This window comes from Neoarius graeffei, chromosome 25, assembly GCF_027579695.1.
Source record: "Neoarius graeffei isolate fNeoGra1 chromosome 25, fNeoGra1.pri, whole genome shotgun sequence".
In the NCBI taxonomy this organism is placed as follows: domain Eukaryota; kingdom Metazoa; phylum Chordata; class Actinopteri; order Siluriformes; family Ariidae; genus Neoarius; species Neoarius graeffei.
This window is the reverse complement of record NC_083593.1, coordinates 12194557-12209008: the sequence shown is the minus strand read 5'-3', so window position 1 is coordinate 12209008 and position 14452 is coordinate 12194557. Positions and strand designations below refer to the sequence as shown.

General features: G+C 40.5%; 1 protein-coding gene across 1 annotated transcript in view; it reads right to left on the bottom strand.

Annotated features, from left to right (window-relative positions):
* The window catches only part of LOC132873125 (cAMP-specific 3',5'-cyclic phosphodiesterase 4D-like), a 372176-nt gene extending 361161 nt beyond the window's left edge, over positions 1-11015 (bottom strand). The window contains exon 1 of the mRNA XM_060908382.1: positions 10778-11015. The gene's annotated coding sequence lies outside the window, so the exon portion shown is untranslated. The remainder of the gene's footprint in view (positions 1-10777) is intronic.
* Positions 11016-14452: the final 3437 nt, after the last annotated feature.

Here is a 14452-nt window from a genome sequence, read left to right as displayed (position 1 = left end):
CCCCGCTTATCCTGTGCAGGGTCGCAGGCAAGCTGGAGCCTATCCCAGCTGACTACAGTATGGGCGAGAGGTGGGGTACACCCTGGACAAGTTGCCAAATCATCACAGAGCTAACACATAGAGACAAACAACCATTCACACCTACGGTCAATTTAGAGCCACTAATTAACTATAGGAGAAACCAGAGCACCTGGAAGAAACCCACGCAGACACGGGGAGAACATGCAAACTCCACATAGAAAGGCCCCGGTTGGCCACTGGGCTCAAACCCAGAACCTTCTTGCTGTGAGGCAACAGTGCTGACTGCCACACCACCCTGCCACCTATCTACAATAACTAGTATAACTCATCTCATCTCATTATCTCTAGCCGCTTTATCCTTCTACAGGGTCGCAGGCAAGCTGGAGCCTATCCCAGCTGACTACGGGCGAAAGGCGGGGTACACCCTGGACAAGTCGCCAGGTCATCACAGGGCTGACACATAGACACAGACAACCATTCACACTCACATTCACACCTACGGTCAATTTAGAGTCACCAGTTAACCTAACCTGCATGTCTTTGGACTGTGGGGGAAACCGGAGCACCCGGAGGAAACCCACACGGACACGGGGAGAACATGCAAACTCCACACAGAAAGGCCCTCGCCGGCCCCGGGGCTCGAACCCAGGACCTTCTTGCTGTGAGGCGACAGCGCTAACCACTACACCACCGTGCCGCCCAACTAGTATAACTATTATATACAATACCTATATTATATACAAATGTCGAAAATATCTGTATTATACAATATCTATCTGTGATCTAAATAGCTAACATATCTATAATAAACACTATATACAGTGGGGCAAAAAAGTATTTAGTCAGCCACCAATTGTGCAAGTTCTCCCACTTAAAAAGATGAGAGAGGCATGTAATTTTCATCATAGGTACACTTCAACTATGAGAGACAGAATGTGGGGAAAGAATCCAGGAAATCACATTGTAGGATTTTTAATGAATTAATTGGTAAATTCCTCGGTAAAATAAGTATTTGGTCATCTACAAACAAGCAAGATTTCTGGCTCTCACAGACCTGTAACTTCTTCTTTAAGAGGCTCCTCTGTCCTCCACTCATTACCTGTATTAATGGCACCTGTTTGAACTCGTTATCAGTATAAAAGACACCTGTCCACAACCTCAAACAGTCACACTCCAAACTCCACTATGGCCAAGACCAAAGAGCTGTCAAAGGACACCAGAAACAAAATTGTAGACCTGCACCAGGCTGGGAAGACTGAATCTGCAATAGGTAAGCAGCTTGGTGCCAACGTGCCTGGACGTGAAAGATGTAACCAGACAACTGTCTGATATATCAAGTTTAATCGTATTCGATTGTAACTATACAGTAATTATGTAAAGTGAAAGTGCTGGTTCACTGTTGTCCATCAGGCACCCAGCAGAGTCACACGATAATAAATGTCGTGGTGTTGTTTCTGGCGCATGGTATGCAGTGTCAAAAAAAGGGAGAAAAAAATTTATTTTAACTGTGACGCGTATCTCGTTATTGGTATCACTGTCACAAGACAATGCAGCAATTTATTGACATGAGATACACTACACTACACAATTCAATATGCTATAATATTATTATTCTATTCAGGTTGATTTTGTGCCCTTGCAAATATTTTGCTCACTCATCAGGAGCTCCACTTTGTGCCTAAATATTAGTGGCACATGTGTTTTTGTTGAAAATAATTATTTCTTGATTTGGGATTTCTTTCTCTCTGAATAAAATTATTTCAATTAAAGGTTGGATTTTTCTCATTTTTTCATCGTGAGATGAGGCAACTTTACCAAAAAGTTTTCATACATGTCAACCTTTGGTCAATCAAACCTGTATAACCAACCTCCAAAATCCGTATTTCCCTTATAAAATCCGTATAAGATGCAAATAAAAATAATTTACCAAAAATTTGAATGATAATTAACAATGATATATCCAAGTTACTTTTTATTCAATATTAATAACAATAAACCTTCAGAATGAATACAAAGCTCCAATGTTCGACAAAAACACAAAGTGTCACTCTAATATTCTGAATTGTACTCCATGACAGCTTTTTTTAGCACTCTGCACCAATACCTCACGAGGCTGCATGTCACAACAAGTGTCTGTGTTGATCTTGCCGGAGTGCCCATTCAGAATCTTTTCAGTCGCTAGTGAAAGTCGCTCAGGTGGAAATACGCATTTCAAACAAAATGTCACTTCCCGGTTGGCGGGATTCTCGCAATGCGGTGTGCACATGATCAAAAGTGGAACGAAGTCTCGCTACCACAAGATAACGCGCGATTTCATAAGACTCTTTACTGGCTGTTTGTGCTTTCTGTGGTGTACAGTCTCTCATCTCATCTCATTATCTCTAGCCACTTTATCCTGTTCTACAGGGTCGCAGGCAAGCTGGAGCCTATCCCAGCTGACTACGGGCGAAAGGCGGGGTACACCCTGGACAAGTCGCCAGGTCATCACAGGGCCGACACATAGATACAGACAACCATTCATACTCACATTCACACCTACGGTCAATTTAGAGCCACCAGTTAACCTAACCTGCATGTCTTTGGACTGTGGGGGAAACCGGAGCACCCGGAGGAAACCCACGCGGACACGGGGAGAACATGCAAACTCCGCACAGAAAGGCCCTCGCCGGCCACAGGGCTCGAACCCGGACCTTCTTGCTGTGAGGCGACAGCGCTAACCACTACACCACCGTGCCGCCCGTGGTGTACAGTACGTTTGTAAATGTTATGCGCTCTTTTATCATCGTGGGAATTGATTATAGCTCTAAATAAATATTGAAGTTTTTTTTAAAGAATCCGTATAACTTTATTTGTACGCCCGTATACTACGTTTATTGAATCAAATCCGTATAAAATACGGACATTCCGTATAGGTTGACATGTATGCCTTTTTACATTACTCTTTACAAGGTGTGGAGGGCACTGTCAGCTATTCATTAATTATATACCCCTAATTACTGATATCTTTCCCATAGATCTAAATGGAGTTGCTGCTATAGGCTTTAGGCTCCTGCTGCTTTCACGTCGTCCTGCAACTCTTTTCAAGTGAATGCTGACTTTTCTTTTACCTTCTTTATCATTATTCTGAGAGTGCATTATAAAATCCTGCCTGGTTTACCAGTTAGTGGTGGTTCTGTTAACTACATATTGATCTACATATTATGAAACAGGGATGTTTAAGGTCTTTGGTATGGCTCTGTATTTTTTTTTATTTATTTGAGCATTATTTAACAATGTTATCCCTGAGAACTATAGGAAACTCCTTCACCTTCATCACTATTGCTGCTTGCTAACTGCATGAATTCTTCTCAACCAATGGCAACATCTTTTATAATGACACTACATGCAAACTGTACAAGAACATTTTTTTTTTGCAGAAGAAAAAAAAAGAATTATGCACACTGTGGGGGCTGCGGAAATGTTTGTCCAAAATTAACCCCAGTTTCTGTATCCCTGACATGAAATGCACTTTTAATTATCGCAAATGCTATCAACCTTTAAAGGCAAGATTAATGGACTATGTGTACTTGTAAGAGTAAGCCAAAGCTTTCAGCTGATCCAGGCCATTTAAAGATAAAACTCTGTATCTGGCCAATGAATGCAGATGTCTGCAACGTTCTAAAGTGATTTGAAAAGGCTTATCTTAAGAGTAATCATGTTATGTACTTGATAACAGAGCTCTGGCTTTAACAGTGGGATAGAGCAAGTGAAACATGGAACATACAAAAGAGTGCTCGTAGAAATGTTCTAGCATTACATATGTTTATAAGGCGAGGTTGTTGTTTTTTTTTTTCCTTTTAGAAAATGTCACTATATTTAAACAAATGGGAAGCACTCTCTATAAAATTACACGTTTTTTTTTTATTTTAAATCAAGTTAGAATATTATTGTACATTTGGACTGGAAAGTCATTATCAAATCCAGAAAAATTTACCAGACAAAAGACCACAGCAAACTCCAACACTTTGATCAAGCTGTACTACAGGGTACTACTACTTAAAGCACAACTATTATAGGCCAAGAAAGCAGTTTTATTCTCGTTTATCGTTTTCTGTAAACAGAAAAATTCTTCTTCTATTACATTGTAAGCCTATACGATATATACAGTGGTGCTTGAAAGTCTGTGAACCCTTTAGAATTTTCTATATTTCTGTATAAATATGACCTAAAACATCATCAGATTTTCACACAAGTCCTAAAAGTAGATAAAGAGAACCCAGTTAAACAAATGAGACAAAAATATTATACTTGGTCATTTATTTATTGAGGAAAATGATCCAATATTACATATCTGTGAGTGGCAAAAGTATGTGAACCTTTACTTTCAGTATCTGGTGTGACCCCCTTGTGCAGCAACAACTGCAACTAAACGTTTCCGGTAACTGTTGATCAGTCCTGCACACCGGCTTGGAGGAATTTTAGCCCGTTCCTCCGTACAGAACAGCTTCAACTCTGGGATGTTGGTGGGTTTGCTCACATGAACTGCTCGCTTCAGGTCCTTCCACAACATTTCGATTGGATTAAGGTCAGGACTTTGACTTGGCCATTCCAAAATATTAACTTTACTCTTCTTTAACCGTTCTTTGGTAGAACGACTTGTGTGCTTAAGGTCGTTGTCTTGCTGCATGACCCACCTTCTGTTGAGATTCAGTTCATGGACAGATGTCCTGACATTTTCCTTTAGAATTCGCTGGTATAATTCAGAATTCATTGCTCCATCAATGATGGCAAGCCGTCCTGGCCCGGATGCAGCAAAACAGGCCCAAACCATGATACTACCACCACCATGTTTCACAGATGGGATAAGGTTCTTATGCTGGAATGCAGAGTTTTCCTTTCTCCAAACATCACGCTTCTCATTTAAACCAAAAAGTTCTATTTTGATCTAATCCTTCCACAAAACATTTTTCCAATAGCCTTCTGGCTTGTCCACGTGATCTTTATCAAACTGCAGATGAGCAGCAATGTTCTTTTTGGAGAGCAGTGGTTTTCTCCTTGCAACCCTGCCATGCACACCATTGTTGTTCAGTGTTCTCCTGATGGTGGACTCATGAACATTAACATTAACCAATGTGAGAGAGGCCTTCGGTTGCTTAGAAGCTACCCTGGGGTCCTTTGTGACCTCGCCGACTATTACACGCCTTGCTCTTGGAGTAACCTTTGTTGGTCGACCACTCCTGGGGAGGGTAACAATGGTCTTGAATTTCCTCCATTTGTACACAATCTGTCTGACTGTGGATTGGTGGAGTCCAAACTCTTTAGAGATGGTTTTCTAACCTTTTCCAGCCTGATGAGCATCAACAACACTTTTTCTGAGGTCCTCAGAAATCTCCTTTGTTCGTGCCATGATACACTTCCACAAACATGTGTTGAGAAGATCAGACTTTGATAGATCCCTGTTCTTTAAATAAAACAGGGTGCCCACTCACACCTGATTGTCATCCCATTGATTGAAAACACCTGACTCTAATTTCACCTTCAAATTAACTGCTAATCCTAGAGGTTCACATACTTTTCCCACTGACAGATATGTAATATTGGATCATTTTCCTCAATAAATAAATGGCAGAGTATAATATTTTTGTCTCATTTGTTTAACTGGGTTCTCTTTATGTACTTTTAGGACTTGTGTGAAAATCTGATGATGTTTTCGGTCATATTTATGCAGAAATAGAGAAAATTCTTAAAGGTTCACAAACTTTCAAGCACCACTGTACTATATAAGCCAAATTACTCTAGCCCATGTAATAATGTTGGTCATTTGGCATGTTCATTTAAATCACTGTTAAAATTTGAAATAGAAACGCAGTTACACTCTAAGTAATCAAGTCAGTCATCAAGTAAGCAAGTCCTGTAATTAAATCCAGTTGAGACCAAAAGTTGATAGGCACCTATGGTAAAGACATTTAAACTCATTTTTTCACAACTCCATCCATTTTGTGTAGCCATACACGTCCTGTGTTGTCAATTTGGGTATCTACTTTATATCCATAAAAGGTCATTTCAAAATCGTAGTCAAGAGACAGATTTATTTCACAGCTGTTTTTTACTCGATCGGATTTTCAGAAGTTTCCATACACTTTGTTCGTATTTGTTAGCATTGCTTTTTAATTGCTTGAGCTTTAAATTTCAATCCTTTAGACAGCCTTCCATAAGCTTCGCACAATGTTTAACTGGAATTTTTTCCCCAGTGTCTCCTGACAGAACTGGTTTAACTCAGTCACGACTGGAGGCCTCCTTGCTCAGATATGCTTTTCAGATCAGTCCACCAAGTTTCTATGAGATTCTATGCGTGAACACTTTCGTACTAGAAGACCAAGTTGTGACCAAGTTTTAATTTTCTGGCTGGTGGCTTGAGGTTTTGCTTCAGTATTTCTAGATAAGAAGCAAGTAAGCAAATAAGTAACTACGCAAGTAAGCAAGCGAGAGAGCAAGCAAGGAATGAAACAAGAAAGCAAGTACGAACGTCAGCAAGTAAGCAACCGTGTGAGTAAGTATGCACATTGGATGAATGAACCAATGAATGAATGAGCATGTGAGCAAGCAAGTAAACAAGCCGTCACAGTAGGCTGTCATGGCTGTAATAGAGCTGGCCTACCTTGAGCAATGCTCTTTTTTTCTGCCTGTAGAGCCTAATGAAATTGCCTTCGCTGTCTTAATGTGTACGGGAAGCAGAGACGGTAGTCTTGCCAGAACACGTTGTAATAGGTCAGACATTTAATTAGTATGAATGTGCGTTTGTGCATCAAAGTGAATAAAAAGTGGTAATTAAACGGATAGTTTAAACATTAAGTAATTAAACATTAGCTAAGCACTACTATATTGGAATCCGTTCAGAAACCAGAATTCTACCAGCTTGTCATCCTAATTCGCTTGGACTGGACACAATCTATGATTATGCCATAATCAAGGAATAGAACAAGCCATGTGCACATTACCTAGCCTCTTACTTTCTTCTTCTTGTTGTTGTTCTTCTTTTTTTGGCTGCTTCGGTTAGGGGTCGCCACGGCGGAGCATCCACTTCCATCCCATCCTGTCCCGATTTATGAGCCGCATGTTTGATTTGGCATACGCTTTACACCGGATGCCCTTCCTGTCTCAACCCTCCCCAATCTATCCAAACTTGGGACCAGCACTAAGAAAGCACTGACTTGTGCAACCCCAGTGGCTGGGAGTTTTACCTAGCCTCTTACTTTATTTATGTGAAAATAAACATTGTATATTATTATGCTGCTGATTTTTCATGCCTAACAGCAAGCAAGCATTCCCATGTGTGTGTGTGTGTGTGGGGGGGGGGGGGGGGGGGGGGACAACTTTCAGTAAATTAATACAGGACACTTTTTGCAATTATCTGTGAAGCATTTCGGTCATCTAAGTCAGTGGTTCTCAAAGTGGGGTCCAGGCACCCCGAGGGCTCTGTGAAGCATAATTATGGGACGTGTGATTTTAAAAATTTTGTTACAGTTGTCGAAATCAGAGCCTATTATTGTCATAGTTATTCTATTTATTACTGACTCTTACAGTACTATTACCCTGTTTGACTGATCGCCTGAACTGAATGGGTTTAATTCAAACCTGAACTACTCATCAAAGTGTACCTCACATGCTCTTCCAGTGGAATAAAACTTTTAAACGGCCAGAATATTATCAGGCACGTTAAAATATTGAGCCTAATATTTGACTAGCTGGATTACGTTCATTAAGAAACTCTGTACTGAGTGGCTCTGTGTAATTTATTTTACACTTAAAGACAGGGTAGGCCATTTTGGAGAAACCAGCAAGAGTAAGCTAGATTTTGAAAGCATCCAACCAAAAAATCCCACCCCCTCCCTTCAGGCCTTCCTCCAAAGCAACTCCTTCAAAACATCTCGTCTCATCTCATTATCTCTAGCCGCTTTATCCTGTTCTACAGGGTCGCAGGCAAGCTGGAGCCTATCCCAGCTGACTACGGGCGAAAGGCGGGGTACACCCTGGACAAGTCGCCAGGTCATCACAGGGCTGACACATAGACACAGACAACCATTCACACTCACATTCACACCTACGGTCAATTTAGAGTCACCAGTTAACCTAACCTGCATGTCTTTGGACTGTGGGGGAAACCGGAGCACCCGGAGGAAACCCACGCGGACACGGGGAGAACATGCAAACTCCGCACAGAAAGGCCCTCGCCGGCCACGGGGCTCGAACCCGGACCTTCTTGCTGTGAGGCGACAGCGCTGACCACTACACCACCGTGCCGCCCGTTTATATTCTCATGTTGAAAAATATTTATATTATTTATATTAATGTATATTCACCACTCAAATATAAACTTCATATCTTTGCGCAACTGTGTAACATCCTCTATAAATATATATTACAACGAATTACCATCCATCCATTATCTCTAGCCGCTTTATCCTGTTCTACAGGGTCGCAGGCAAGCTGGAGCCTATCCCAGCTGACTATGGGCGAAAGGCGGGGTACACCCTGGACAAGTCGCCAGGTCATCACAGGGCTGACACATACACTATCGTTCAAAAGTTTGGGGTCACTTTGAAATGTCCTTATTTTTGAAAGAAAAGCACTGTTCTTTTCAATGAAGATCACTTTAAACTAATCAGAAATCCACTCTATACATTGCTAATGTGGTAAATGACTATTCTAGCTGGTTTTCGGTGCAATATCTCCATAGGTGTATAGAGGCCCATTTCCAGCAACTCTCACTCCAGTGTTCTAATGGTACAATGTGTTTGCTCATTGCCTCAGAAGGCTAATGGATGATTAGAAAACCCTTGTACAATCATGTTAGCACAGCTGAAAACAGTTGAGCTCTTTAGAGAAGCTATAAAACTGACCTTCCTTTGAGCAGATTGAGTTTCTGGAGCATCACATTTGTGGGCTCGATTAAATGCTCAAAATGGCCAGAAAAATGTCTCGACTATATTTTCTATTCCTTTTACAACTTATGGTGGTAAATAAAAGTGTGACTTTTCATGGAAAACACAAAATTGCCTGGGTGACCCCAAACTTTTGAACGGTAGCGTAGACCCAGACAACCATTCACACTCAATTTAGAGTCACCAATTAGCCTAACCTGCATGTCTTTGGGGAAAACCGGAGCAAACCCACGCAGAGCGTGCAAACTCCACACAGAAAGGCCCTCGTCAGCCACAGGGCTTGAACCCAGGACCTTCTTGCTGTGAGGCGACAGTGCTAACCACTACACCACTGTGCCGCCCTGAATTACCATGGCCATAATATATTCCTTTTCGTGTCATGAGTGGGGCTCAGTATTTATTGTATTCCTCCAGAAGTATAATCTTTTCCTCCTCTGAGCAATTTGGTTTGCTTGTCTTCTTTTCTTCCATTTATTTTACTATATAACTCCGTGAGGTGATAACAGGTATCACACGCAGGCGCAAATGCAAGCAAACCAACAGTCTGCATGTACGGTAATCCAGTTCCCTTCCCGTTTTCCTTCACTAAGGAAACCCTTTCAGGGATTCTGTGCTCCACCCTTAAATAAATCCCTCAGCTAAGGAGAAACTAAGCCTTAAACGTCATATTTAATACGAAAACTTAAGGTGTTTTGTAAAAAGACATGGTGTCATGTATAAGACACACCACTCAATAATGTGTGCCGAAGGTGAACTAGCAGTGACTCTGCAGAAGGGGTTTGTTTTTTTTTTTTTTTCCTAGACCAAAAAATTTCTTGTTACATCTGAGACCTTCTTAATCTTACTTGACCTTATTAGTCTTCTCAAACAGAAGTGCCATTCTCCTATGCCTTTTACATGAGACCTGAGGTCATGCAGCCCTGACAAATTTTGCTTTATGAAACGTATTCTTGACAGCTTCATGAAAAAAAAAAAATCTAGGCCATCTTGCGATGCGTAATTTATGTGCGCCAGTCATTTTCTCAGTTTAATATTACACATTTCTCAACAACCAGGCACATTAATGTTCCATGTTTCCATTGAATAATTAGAATGAATGAATAAAGAGGCAAGAACAGAGCCAAATGCAAAGATAATGTGATGAATCTACAGTCATTTTAGAAACTGATGACACGGCAAAAAAAAAAAAATGAAGATACGATGACAGATAAATCAACAAATGCTAAAAATGTTCCGACCTCTTAAAAACTCCCGAACAAGTCATATTGTAATCTGTAGGTGGCGCTGCAACTTAAATCTCCAGCTCAATAATATCAAAGTTTCAAACTGACTGTATCTACATCAGGCTGTATCTAGCATGTAAGATATATTTCTGTAGCATAATAAATAACAATAAAGGCTTAACCTCCTAAGGCCCAAGCTGTTTTTTTTTACATGCATTTTTTATTTCTCTTTGCTATTTGGGCTTATTAGAACCTGATTAGAATAAAAACTAAGCATCATCTTTTGATAAGATGTACTTTTAGAGAAAAAGTATGTCCACATATGTGGATTCTTGTTCCGAATTTCCATAAAGTGCTGTCCACGCATGTGACCGCTAAGCCCTAGGAGGTTAAAGAAACTGAAATGGTGTTTCCCTTTGGCGGATTTGCTTTCACGTGTCATTCTGGAGGAGATTTGTTTGAAGTACTACAGCGAAGGAACAACACAAGTCACTGCGTAATGAACTCACAAAGAAAACGGTCCTTAAACACCTGTTGTACAAACCTGCTTCATAGCAACAATGGGTTTATTAATCAGTAATTAGAACCCAGGGGGGGAAAAAAACAACTTACCTGTCTTAGTTAACCCTGTTCAACTCTGAAGAAACACATAAGAACAAAACTCTGCACTGTTTCTCCACCACTGACAACTTGCCTACAGAAATCCTGGCCTTTGCTTGTTTCGCTGAAAGCGGTATGCTCTTACGCACAGACATGAAGTGATGATGGTGTGCAACCGCCCACTCCAAACCAGCTGAGCTGGCTTTGACTAACAGAGCCGGTGCAATGTAACACAAACACTGCATACTCAACGGCTCATTCAGGCTCGAATCGGGTGTAATCCCACATGCTACTCGCTCATGCTATTGTTTGTGTAATTACATCAGTGCCACACCTTACTTTGGGTTTAAACTTACACGTCTGGCTTTGTTGGACTTGTGTGCAGACTAGTTTAGGCACAGGTCTATTACAAAGCTTCGCATGATTACAGCATTATGGATAGTATGAAAGGCAACTGGTCTGACCATTCTTTATGACGCTGCCTGGTTGAATGCACATCTCCATATATTCAAAGTGATGCAAATCTTTCAGAGCAGTAAACAAACCAGGCGAGTAGAGCAGAAACAACATGTTTGTTCTGAGACAGAATTCTTTATATAATCGGAAATATTTACTGTTCATCACAGACTCAATAAATATGTTGCCACCATTGCACATACATTCATATTCAACTAGTGGGTCACACTAAAATGGGAAAATCTCATCTCATCTCATTATCTCTAGCCGCTTTATCCTGTCCTACAGGGTCGCAGGCAAGCCGGAGCCTATCCCAGCTGACTACGGGCGAAAGGCGGGGTACACCCTGGACAAGTCACCAGGTCATCACAGGGCTGACACATAGACACAGACAACCATTCACACTCACATTCACACCTACGGTCAATTTAGAGTCACCAGTTAACCTAACCTGCATGTCTTTGGACTGTGGGGGAAACCGGAGCACCCGGAGGAAACCCACGCGGACACGGGGAGAACATGCAAACTCCGCACAGAAAGGCCCTCGCCGGCTACGGGGCTCGAACCCGGACCTTCTTGCTGTGAGGCGACAGCGCTAACCACTACACCACCGTGCCGCCCAAAATGGGAAAATACAAATGACAAAAGTCTTGGCGGTTCTTTCACCTGATAAACAAGATAAACAAGCCAAACACAGAGTGTGAGTTTATTTTCCCAACTATCCCAAAGACTTACACTGATGAGCTACAATGCAAAGTACTTAATGTTACGGAAAATTTTTGGGAAACCAAAAAGCTGGACGCTTTATATATGAGTGATTCTACGCTTATGGGTACTGAAATGGGGACATGAACTTATTTTTAAAAATTCACCTAAAACCATTTCTTTTTTTACCATCAGGTCACAAAACATGTAATCTTTAATGAATGATATGTTAAAAGATAACTTTAATTTTCTGAGATGTAATAAAAACATATTTATATGCCAAAGTCAGAACGTAACAGAAGTGTTGTGGACATATATATTCTCAATTTTAACAATGTAGAATTACTTTTTGAAACATAGGAAGGTGATGTTTTAGCAAATATAATTAATAAACGTGTGTAGTAGAATAAACATACACATTCTTTCAATAAGATTAACATGGTATATAGCTAGATTGTAATTAATTTGTAACAGACGCGGGATGGACAATCGTAACAGAAGTAATGTAACAGACATCATTTTGGAACTCATAGGCTTGACTTTGGCAAATAAATATGTTTTTATTACATCTCAGAAAATTAAAGTTATCTTTTAACATATCATTCATTAAAGATTACATGTTTTGTGACCTGATGGTAAAAAAAGAAATGGTTTTAGGTGAATTTTTAAAAATAAGTTCATGTCCCCATTTCTGTACCCATAAGCGTGGAATCACTCATATATATATATATATATATATATATATATATATATATATATATATATATATATATATATATATATATATATATTAGTTTAACTGTAAGGCCTTTTCCTGGGCAACAGATAAAACCCAAATGTAATAAACATTCGTTCTGGTGTAAACGTGCTAAACTGGTCATCAAGAGCCTTTCATTTGATATTTACTGTATCTTATTTTTCATGACACCAACGGAGCAGCCATTTTTGTTTACTTTGTGTTGGAGCATTCGGTACAACAGCTGATCCATTGATTCAGATTAAGCCCACAGCAAGACTACGCTTGCGATATAAGTAGTATAATATGCTTAATTAAAGGGTATCGCAATAATTGGTAGAAGAGGAGCATTTTGCTTGAATGGAAATGTTACAAACACAGCCCAAAATGATTGGAGTGTTGTGAGGCGCCATAAAACATATGAGGGTACTTCAAAAAGTTCTCAGCCTTACCCGGAAACAAGGGGCATAACTCCCATTTTGAAACATAACTGTATACTATAATCACTATCCACAAAAACTCAGATGAAAGAAGCAACCAAAGAAAAAGGAGAGGAAAGCTTCGAGCTGGCATGCTGTTGCTCGAGGACAATGTGCCCGTCCACGCAGCACAGGTGGCAGTGGCAGAAGCAGCCAAATGTGATTTTGAACTGTTGCCCCATGTACCTTACTCACCTGACTTGGCACCATCTGACTTCTATCTGCGTGGTTGCCATTTTCAGAGTAATAATGAAGTCATCCATGCTGTTGAGGAGTATCTGGAGGCTCAAAATGTGACCTTCTTCCACGAAGGGATAACGAAGCTTGAACATCAGTGGACCAAGTGCATTGAAGTTAAAGGAGACTATGTTGAAAAATAATGCAAGAACAGTCTTTCTCCTGTGACGTTTTCTGGGTGAGGCCAAGAACTTTTTGAAGTACCCTTGTATATCCATCGCCTTCCAAAGTAAAGGACCTGGTTGAAAGCGTTAAATTTAAAACATCCATATGTCTGCTCTAACCATTTTGTGGAGGGAAAACCAAAACCAGAACACTTCTGTTTTGACACATATGAACACTCTGCCTAAACTTCAGCATGTGTATTTTTTCGACTTTGATAATATTTGAACAAACTGTGGAAATTGTTGCTACCCAAGCTGTATGTCCGGCCTGATTTTTACTACAGTACAACCACAGAGAATCATGTACACTAGCTGTTCTGCTGCCTCAGTAATATTCACCATGCCGCGCTCTTTGTGTTAATACCAAAAAATAAAGACAACTTCTGGATCTCTAGAGCACAGGAAGATCAATGCATATGCCTTAAATACAATTCAAGCTAGATGGGACTGTATTTGTTACAGGTCATGCCAATGCTACCAAAGTACCAATCAGAATTTACCATCCACTTTGCATGTTTCCATTCCATAGAAAACTGTGGGTGGTAAAATTCCATTCCATAGCCATTCCATATTCTTGGAATCTTCATGACCATCATGTGGTAACATGGCACAGAATGGCTCAAAGGTTAAAAAAAAAAAGTGTAGTGAATGCATCCAGCTCTAGTGAATACATTGTTAACAGGTAAGGTTAAACTCAGGGTTGCGATACCCAATCTGTATGCACAATTTGTATGCACAGTGTAGCAGAGTAGATGATATACGATTAGATTTCAGAAGTTGTGGGGAAAAGTTATGGAGTAAGGCATCCTGTCTCAGATGGATCTCCAGCTCTGCCATTGAAACCCACAAACAGCAAGGTGTTGACTTGGCATTGGCAAAAATGTCTACTTGCGCCTCACCAAACCTTTCC